General features: G+C 30.8%; 1 long non-coding RNA gene across 2 annotated transcripts; it reads left to right on the forward strand.

The window, feature by feature from the left end:
- The first annotated feature begins 744 nt into the window (after window positions 1-744).
- LOC123702789 lies at window positions 745-1446 on the forward strand. Of its 2 annotated transcripts, none has more exons than XR_006752914.1 (2): window positions 745-1030; window positions 1347-1446. It is a non-coding gene; the product is annotated as an uncharacterized LOC123702789 (long non-coding RNA). The 2 variants fall into 2 exon arrangements; XR_006752913.1 differs by having other exon boundaries at window positions 745-961.
- The last annotated feature ends 8377 nt before the right edge of the window (window positions 1447-9823 follow it).

A 9823-nucleotide genomic window follows, 5' to 3' on the forward strand; every position in this document is an offset into this window, starting at 1 on the left:
GAAGTGTAGAGATTTTTGTTATGATTAAAAATCTCAATTTTTCAGTGAAGTTTTCTTTTCTGACACTTGTATTAAGCCCTGTAAATGAAAAAACATCTAACATACCTACTTCATTAAAAAATATACTTACCAGCCGAATTGTTAACCTCTTTTTTTGAAGTCGGTTAAAAATACATGTAAATTTCAAAACCTTGCACTATTCAATAACAAAAAAATTATGTCAGATAAACTATATCACTTTAACTACTCCATAAAACAACTCCACAGCTACAGCAATATACAAAACCCCAAATCACGCGTATACAAATAATTTATATACGTGTTACAATCACACTGACTCAAACTTCCCAACTCGATAACTTTATTTTCCCATAACTTTTCCAAGATTAATATTTTGGTACTACCCTCGGGGACATGGTAACATTTAGGCTACATTTCTAACTTTTGGCTTCTCGCGTGATGTGACAATCAATTGACGACCTCTTTAACCGACTACACGAAGAGAGGGTACGAGAAATTTTGGGAAATAACAGTTTCGGCATATTTTGTTGTATTGTTACATGAGATTTTATTACCCATTTACCATGGTTAGACTTATTTAATAATTCTCATAGAATGGTATCTAAATACAATCGAATATACAGTGCGACATAAAAGAGATGAAATTAATTAATTTGGAACTAATTTTTTTTTCATTATCTGGCAACACTAAATTTTCAATGCAGCTGTCAAGTTGCATAAAAATTTGTTGTTTTTTTGGTGAAGTTGAGAATTCTTAAGATAAAATTGTAATTTTGAACAAGAAATTTACTCAAAAAAGGAGAAATCATGAAAAAGGTTAAACGTAGCGGTGTCCGTGATGCCATGTATAAAGTTTTAATTCGGTGTTTCTCATAATTTCAAGCTGAAAAACGAGAAAAATATTTGGAAAACGTTTTAAAACGTACAGCAGATTATACCGGTGAGATTCCATTTGTTTTTGCTCAGTACTACGTAAAATAGAATATTCTATTAGTGACGAGTGTTTAATGTACGTATCTAGGGCGATTATTACGTTTTTGAAATTTAATTTGAGGTTATTTGTATGTAAACAAAAACTAGTTTTTATAATGCGACCAGCACAATTTGAGTCAAGAAGTTATATCCAATCCAACCAGCCTTAAATAGTATAGTGATAACTATTTTCATACAACTACCTATGAATCCTTACTTACTACTCTAGAGTGGCGCAGGGACCCAAAGTGACTCTTGGCCTCCGACATAAAAAAAATATTTTTAAGCTACTAAATAAATATGTTGAATGCACTATATATTTGATTTTATTCATCTTAATTCGTTTGTTATAGGGGTTTCTGAAAGCACAGTACGCAGGATAGTGGAGCAATGGAGTAAAAATGAGTGAGAATATCTACAAAAAATAAATAAAAATATGTAGTTTTCAAATCACCTTGTTTTTTTTTTTACCTGACGGACCCAGAAGGAGGGTAATGTGTTTGAGCCTAAGGTTTGAGCTGTATGTATGTATGTTTGTTTGTTCGTATGTTTGATTCTATGTGCGCCTCTGCAGTCTAAATGGCTTGACCGATTTCTATAAACTAATTCCAAATACATTTAAGTAAAATTTGACCTAGGTAGGTTATTTAAAATACTAATGTATTTTTGTCTTAAATTTACACGATGATCAATGAAACAACTTTAAATCGCGGTATTTATTACTTTTAATATTTTGATTTTTATTCTATAGTATTAAGATCGCTTGCGTCGCAGTATCAGTGTTGCTATATGAGCGACGGTGGCGCCCTCATTTTTTTTCATCTCTTTTGTGTCGCACTGTAAATCAGTTGTTTAAAACTATCTGTTGAATGAAAACTATTTTCGCTTCAGACATATATTTGGTTAGTCCTTCAGTTTCAACAAAACTGGCATGTTAAAGAACCAAAAAAATTCGATAGCCTTCCACCAATCTACAGTTGCCCAGCATGTTGGATTTTGGACTATAACCTCATAGTGGTAAGAGCAAATTTAGAACGACGATGACGTTGACTAAGCCTGCGTGTTGGATTATGCACTGAAGAACTAGGAAATATTCGGAGTGGTAATCAATTTTATTGGATAAAAGTGCTGATGATGATCAGCTATAGACAAGCTTGTCTTATTTCTGCCCTATTATAACGCCATTCACAAGGACAGGGAGAACATTTATTTTTTTCACAGATTTTCCAGAACTTTCCATACATAATTTCTAGGAAGAACCCTATGTTTATTATATGAAGCATAATAGGAATATGTCACAGCATGCTATCAAATAGAATGCATCACAGCGTTCTCAGTCATAATTCAATTAGCTGAGAATACTCTGTTTCTCAAGCACTGAATATTAATCAGTTTCTATATAATTTCTCTATGGCTTTAGGAAGTTTGGTACAAGTGATAAGCATTTAGTACATTGACTACTACAACCTAGACTACAACTATAATAGCAAAAACTATTACCTATTATGAATGATATCAAATGTACGTACAATAAGTTGATGAATTGACAGTAATGAACTAATGACACTTTTTGCTATATTTGTATGCCACGCGGCGTAAGCGTGTTTCTCTCTCTCTCTCTCTCATAAAAAGCAAATCAGTTATTTTAGCAACTTCGGGTGCAACCATCCGGGTACAACCATCCGGGTGCCCCTTAACACATGCCAAGTTTTTTGTTAATAGAATTTAACTATGATATTTATTAGTAGCTGTATCAACCATTTAAAATGATGTCACATATCTCTAGATTAAATTACAATTAAATTATCGTTAAATAAAATTAAAATCCGCTATCGCTTATAACTCACACCGCTTTCCATTAACCGCATCAGCGAAGTAAGCAACGGAGCAATTTTGGCCGAGTTAGTACTTCAGCTCTAGGATTTACTACAATGGACGGATTTCAACTTTTTCAATTTCTATCTACATACCATTATTGTTGGAAAAATTCGTATTTGTTTACAAGCTAATTGCATTTTTAGGAACAATTTTAGATATTATAATATGAATGTAAATGTAAATATTATGTTTATGGAGTTTCTTGCTGGTTCTTCTCCATAGATACTGCTTTCCGAATCGGTGGTAAATGTTAAAATATGTAATGACTTTTCAAAATCCATCTGCCGTTTCATAAATGTATGTAGGTAATACTTTTTTAGACTAGAGATAGTACTTAGTAGATAATTATATATGAGTTAGGTAAAACAATTTTTTTTTTTATAATTGTTGTATGTGGCCAATTCAGTTTATGAAATAATTATAAATGTACTTCTGTAAATTGTATTAATTGAGTCATTATTGGTGTGTCTAATAAATAAATAAATAAATTAATTAATTAATCCAGTCGACCTCAGATATAAAATATAATATTTTACAAAATTCTGCGGATCAGCGCTATGCTATCAATTATTTTCAAAGAAACCACTTTATGCCCAAACTTTGATTTTGAACAAAGGCTTAAATTAAATTTTCACCATTTATCTTTCATAATGCCAATCAAAATATTATAAGGTAACAAGACGTGTTCGAGCATTAGCAGTTTTAATTTTCCACCATTCAAAATTAAAGAGTATTTTTTTTCTGTGAAGATTGACACTTCTGAGTTTAAAAAATAAGTTGGGTCGTGGTATTAATTATTATTAGTTCTGGATGATAAAATAATCGATTCAAATAGTAATTTTTAATGTATTTGAAGAATTAAATGAAGGATGGTAGATATATTATACAGTAGTGAGTAGGTACCTACCTAAAAATATTAATTAAAACCAGATCAAACTTCAACGTATCGCGAAAACTGTCTTTAGGTAGTAATACTTTATGGGGAGAGAATTAACTCTTGAAAAATAAAAAAATAAACTAATTTAATTATGCATCTGGACGATCGTACAAATACGATAATTTTTAGTTAAATGACGTCTATAGTGTGAAAAAAAGTTTCACTTTTACCGTAGTTTCATAAAACCACACAACATTTTTTAAAGATTCGTTATTTTATGATTCTCAAATATTTCCACATAAAACTGGGACAAATTACTAGTTAAACAAAATCCCCGTGGCGTGACACATGATCAAGTTGAATTTAACACCGTATTACGATCCAGTAATTAATTGATATCGATATATGCTGCGATTTTCCTGTAATGCGAATTAATTTTCAGTATAAATAAAATTAATTGTTTTATGGGCGGTTTTTACCGGGAATTTTATGTATGGTTAAGCTTATTAATTGCAGGGGGTGGGGGGTAAAGTTTTATACATAATTCATTATTTTGTAACACGATACTGAACGACATGTTACATACTTATGTATCTAAATATTTTATGTTTTGTCGTCGACAAAACTATGTGCAAAATCTACGATTATACCTACCTACAGAAACATATTTAACACATACATAACAGTAAAAGGCTAGCTTAGCGTATAGCCTTCCTCGATAATTGGGCTATCTAACACCGAAATAATTTTTCAAATCGGACCATTAGTTCCTGTGATTAGCGCGTTCAAACAAACAAACAAACTCTTCAGTTTTATAATATAAAGTAGGTACCTATAGATTATTCTGACAATATTACGCAGATTGAAGGCATTGCGAATGTTACTATCAAGTTTCCTGAAAAACCCTTCAGTTGTTTTGGCGTGTACTTTTTGTAGCTCACAAACATCCATAAATCTATGTGAAAAATACATTTGTATATACCTATCGATTTCAAAAATATGTTTCTGTTGTACAAAATTACGCTGATTTGACTATAGTAAATTATTTGCCTACAAGTTTAATTTTATTATATTGTATTATGTAAGTTTTTAGACTGATACGATAACCTTCAGAAATCCTTCGTACCTAGCCATGTTATATAAATAGAGTAACAAACAACTTGAAGTCTTAAATTGAATTAATAACCACTTTTCGTTTATTATCAATAACTCCCAGACACGATAGGTTAAGTCTTCGCAATCAGTCATTCGCACTTTCTTTTTCTTACTTCTTCTTACATACCTAAAGTAAAAACAGTAAAAACGTCAGAAAAGTGACTCGTTTATACGTTGACGTTGACAAATGTCTGTATTATGCCGCATCTGCAACGAATGATGCTCATTGCCGGCTCAATCGATAGGTTTAGCGTCTGTGTGGTGCTTAATCTATGTACTCGTAGTATGTGTTTATTATTTACTCTTATTTAGTTGCTGCTTCATATCGTGGAGGTAAGATTTATGAAATGACTGAAATATAAGAAAGAAAATAACTAGTTTATCACAAGGTAAAAAAAATATAGGTTTACCAGGTAAGTAATTAAATCCAATCTAATCACAAAATATTAATGTAAAACAATTGATGTAGGTATGTAGCCTTAAAAATCATACCTACAAATCTGTACAAAGACAGTGCAAACAAAATAACAGACACACAGAAACAAACTGTTTCAGTTTTTCGACATTTATTAGGTAGGTACTAGCTGTCCCGGCAAACGTTGTTCTGCCTTACTCTTCATCATTTAGGGGTATGAAAAATAGATGTTAGCAGATTCTCAGACCTACCCGATATACACACAAAATTTCATGAGAATCGGTCCAGCCGTTTTGGAGGATTATGGTAACTAACATTGTGACAGGGGAATTTTATATATAGGAATATTGTAAAGGCACTAGGCAGTAATATTTTCTCATCAAACTTCCATGTAGAAACAATAATCCGTACATTTTACATGCTTATATTTTGACTTAAAACACCTCCAAATTGTCACCAATTCAACCAAAATTTAGCGTAGCATTTCCAAAAACACATAATGACTGGATTACCAAGTTAAATGTTGATTTGACGATAATTGCATTGCATAGGTACGTAATGACGGTGCTTGTGTCAAGTATTGGATTACCGCGTTTGTTGGTAATTGTAGTTTTTATAAATTGTAACCGCTTTATTTTGCTAGTTGTGGGGCAAATAGTTTATTCGTAGGTGGTATATATTTTCCTTTACTTGTATGTGGGAAGTAGGTAAGAAGCAACTTACAGTTCTCTTAATACTATGTAAGGAGGTATGAGAAGATAACCTTAAAATATCAATAGATATATTTTTTAATCGTAGACGTCAAGAATAAAAAAATAAATGTTTAAATCTAGGAATCGATAGTTTACTTATGTAAAATTGAAAAATCATGATCTTAAAATGCGTCCGTAACTACAAAAACACACTTAAAAACATATTAATAAGAACATATAGAGTATAAACACACTTAACAAACATATTAATAAGTACATATATTAGCAAGTATCTAATATAATATACTATAAGGTACATAACTACAAATACAGACGAAATAAGTAAACTCCTCCTGTTTCCAATTTTTTCCAAGTCGGTTAAAAAAGTACAAAAATTAAAAGCATGATTTAAAAATTTCAATAAAATCAGTCTTTATCACGAATCCCAATCCAATATTTGAATGAACTTCGAAAGGTGCACTGTGATTAAAAGCTTTTAAAATCTTCAAGGAAATTTTCTTTTAATTCTGTTAAAAGGAACTCATTTTACTAAACGCGATTGGAACAAGACTTTCAACTTATTTTCAATCACTTTATCTAGGATTAAAAAGTCGGGAAGAAAATCTAAAGCTTTATTTATGCTAGTGCTAGTTTGGTATTTAACAATACATTTTATTTTTATTTTTGGGGTCTTCAAGCGTAGAGTGAACAGGTACCTTCTAGGGAAGCGCGTTCCATCTAAGACCACATCTCAGCTTAACATCAGGCGAGATTGTGGTCAAGCGCTTCCCTATTACCAATAAAAAAAAAAAAAAATATTAGTTATGTATTTTTTCTCCTTAGCCTTTTAGATTTGTTTATGAAAGCACTATAAAATCTACCGACTTTGAATGGATATAAAAACTAAACTAGGATGGATTCGTTGCTCTGCCTCTTCCTCACTAATATAATAAGAGGGAATGTGTGTTTGCTTGTTTGTCGTTCTTTCACGATTTTATGGTACTTATAATTTTAATGCCTGGAGATAATAAAACGGTGAAACATCTTATTCCCCCTTTTGTTCGTATATTAAGACGAAATTAATTCACGTTTATGGTGTAAACTGTGGCAAATAAAATACGAATATGGCTTGAGAGTTGAGTGATATTTTTGTCTTTATTACACACTCTTTGTTTTATGTCTAAACGATATTATATTTTACATGATTGTAAAACTTGGTTTTTAATTTCTCTACCCCAACACATTTAAAACGTGGGCTTCCGCCAGGAATCAAGGGAACCAAGTAGGGTCATAAAAATGGTTTATGACCTATCCTTTCCCTATAGAACAATATTAAGACGAAATTAGTTTCAAGATTTGTTCAGTTTAAAGAACAAATAAAAAGACCTTACTATAATTATACGAATGATTATGATAATAATGATGTTACCAAATTGTATTTCTTCTAAAAATCGTTTCCAAATAGACGAAACATTTTCCAATATTAACGGTTTAATTGCGGTAATAATGAATTCAAAAAGCTTGAATAAATTTCCTAATGATTATAGCTTCAGAGCGTTTCGATTGAAGCGGTATCCCAATTAAGGATAAACCTTCGAATTAATAATTTAAAAATGGATGCGGTATTTTATTTTAAATTGATCTCGAACATTGTAAGTGCTAGAAAATTAGAAAAACATCTAACCTTAAATACGAAATACTGACTGTGGCATTATTAAAAGGAGCAAATACGTTACTTACTTATTATTACGTAGCCCATGAAATTTTTTTACAATACTTTTGAAGATAAAATGATCATTAAATATAATTTTAAGCTATCCTGTAAAAACAGTTGTCGCTGGATATGACTTTTGAGTTCAATTAATAAGCCAGTGAAAAAAAATTTGAGTTTTCATTTACTTGCACATCATCATCGTTCACACCAGCATAAATCTAAATACCACATAAATTTCATATATTGCTAAAATTCTTACAAGAAATTACAATTTCAATCAAAACATATTTGCCACATCCAAAACTAAACATCTTCTCTGTAGCTCCTAGTTCAATTTGTTAACAGTAAATTGGATGCGGTTTTGTATTGCGTCCAATAGTTTGTAGGATTCAATGGCAGACATCTTTAACAACTATAATTAAAATACCTTTAACGGTTTCAAGAACAACAGAAAACTTTGTACAGAATGTAGCGATCGGAGAATAAAACTGTATTAGTGAAACGTTTTTTTTTTTTGTTAAAGTAGTTACAATAGTTTCTATTCGTTTATATTTATGTGCTAAAGGGCTATCGAATTTAGAGTAAACCTTCCATACTATGACTTTTTACGTATGTGTGTATTACTATGACATACATACTTTGACACATTGCTCAAAGCATAAACTATCATTAAAGACTCTAGATAGAGCTATCATTCATAATATTTCATTCAATTTTAAATTTAATATCAGCTCATTCTTTCAGTTTCAAATAATGCACAAACGAAAGAGACAGATAGCGAAACTCAATCTCGTATTCAAACATTTCACAAAGAATTGGCGGGTAAATCATTGAAAAAACATACATTAAAATGTCGAAATCGCAATTCATTATACCAGTTAAATTAATTATACATTAAATATTTGCAATCGTAATGTAAATATACAGATCGGGCGAGTAATTTTGTTGTTTGCACACGACGACACGAAACTTTTAAGAGGTAATTTTACATTGATTACGATTGACTTATAATTTTGGATGCGGTATGATTTTGGTTGTGGAGTAAAATGAATTGGTATGCTATGGAAATTATGTTCAAATGTAAAGGAGAGGTTTGAATTAAGTACTGTTAGTTAGGTTATTCATAGATCATAATTTTGTATTAAATCAAAATAATTGGTACATTTTCATTACGCTCAGGATTGTAAACTCTAATAAATATTGAATTATTAAAATTTAGGTCAGTCATAGCTCATAGTTAAAAAAATATATATTAAAATCATCTGTATAACATTAATTATAGGGAGGTGAATAATCTACCAAGATTTTTGTAAATTGTATGTAAAAAGTATCACTACATAGTATAAAACAAAGTCGCTTTCTCTGTCCCTATATCCCTATGTCCCTTTGTATGTTTAAATCTTTAAAACTACGCAACTGATTTTGATGCGGTTTTTTTAATAGATAGAGTGATTCAAGAGGAAGGTTTTAGTATATAATTTATTAGGTTTTAGACAAAGCGGACGAAGCCGCGGGCGGTAAGCTAGTATCAAATAAAATATAGAAGTTTGGGCACCAAATGTAGAGTATAGAGTGGGTTCATTTTAAAAGATTATTAATTAAGAGCAATTTTCAATACATTTACCACCTCTACATTTCCCATCTCTTACGACTAATTCTCATAAATTCCCAATTCATATGTTTGCGTACAGTAAGTTATGTTAATCTCTAATCCAGCCTCCAACTTCGAACATTTGGCATTAAAATCAGAATTTATAGTTATTCGAGGATCCCATCCAATTACAATTATAATTACGGTCTGGGATAATTGTAACTTATGTTGTTTTTGTTTTGTATTTTACTGTTATCTTGTATAATTATGCTATTAGCTACTTGCCCCGGCTCCGCTCATCTCAAACCGATAAAAACAGTAGCATGCAGATATATTCTAGTAAGGAATTTTCAAATAGATATGTAAATAATAAGCTGCAATTGCGCAGATATTTTCGTAAAAAAAAAATAATTCACAATGATTGAGCTCACTCACTATGTATTTGCAAGCAATCATGTTGTGTCATTTACCTATGTTGTGATGAGACAAATAAAGTTATATTTTATTT

The sequence above is a fragment of the Colias croceus genome, chromosome 24, assembly GCF_905220415.1.
Source record: "Colias croceus chromosome 24, ilColCroc2.1".
In the NCBI taxonomy this organism is placed as follows: Eukaryota; Metazoa; Arthropoda; class Insecta; order Lepidoptera; family Pieridae; genus Colias; species Colias croceus.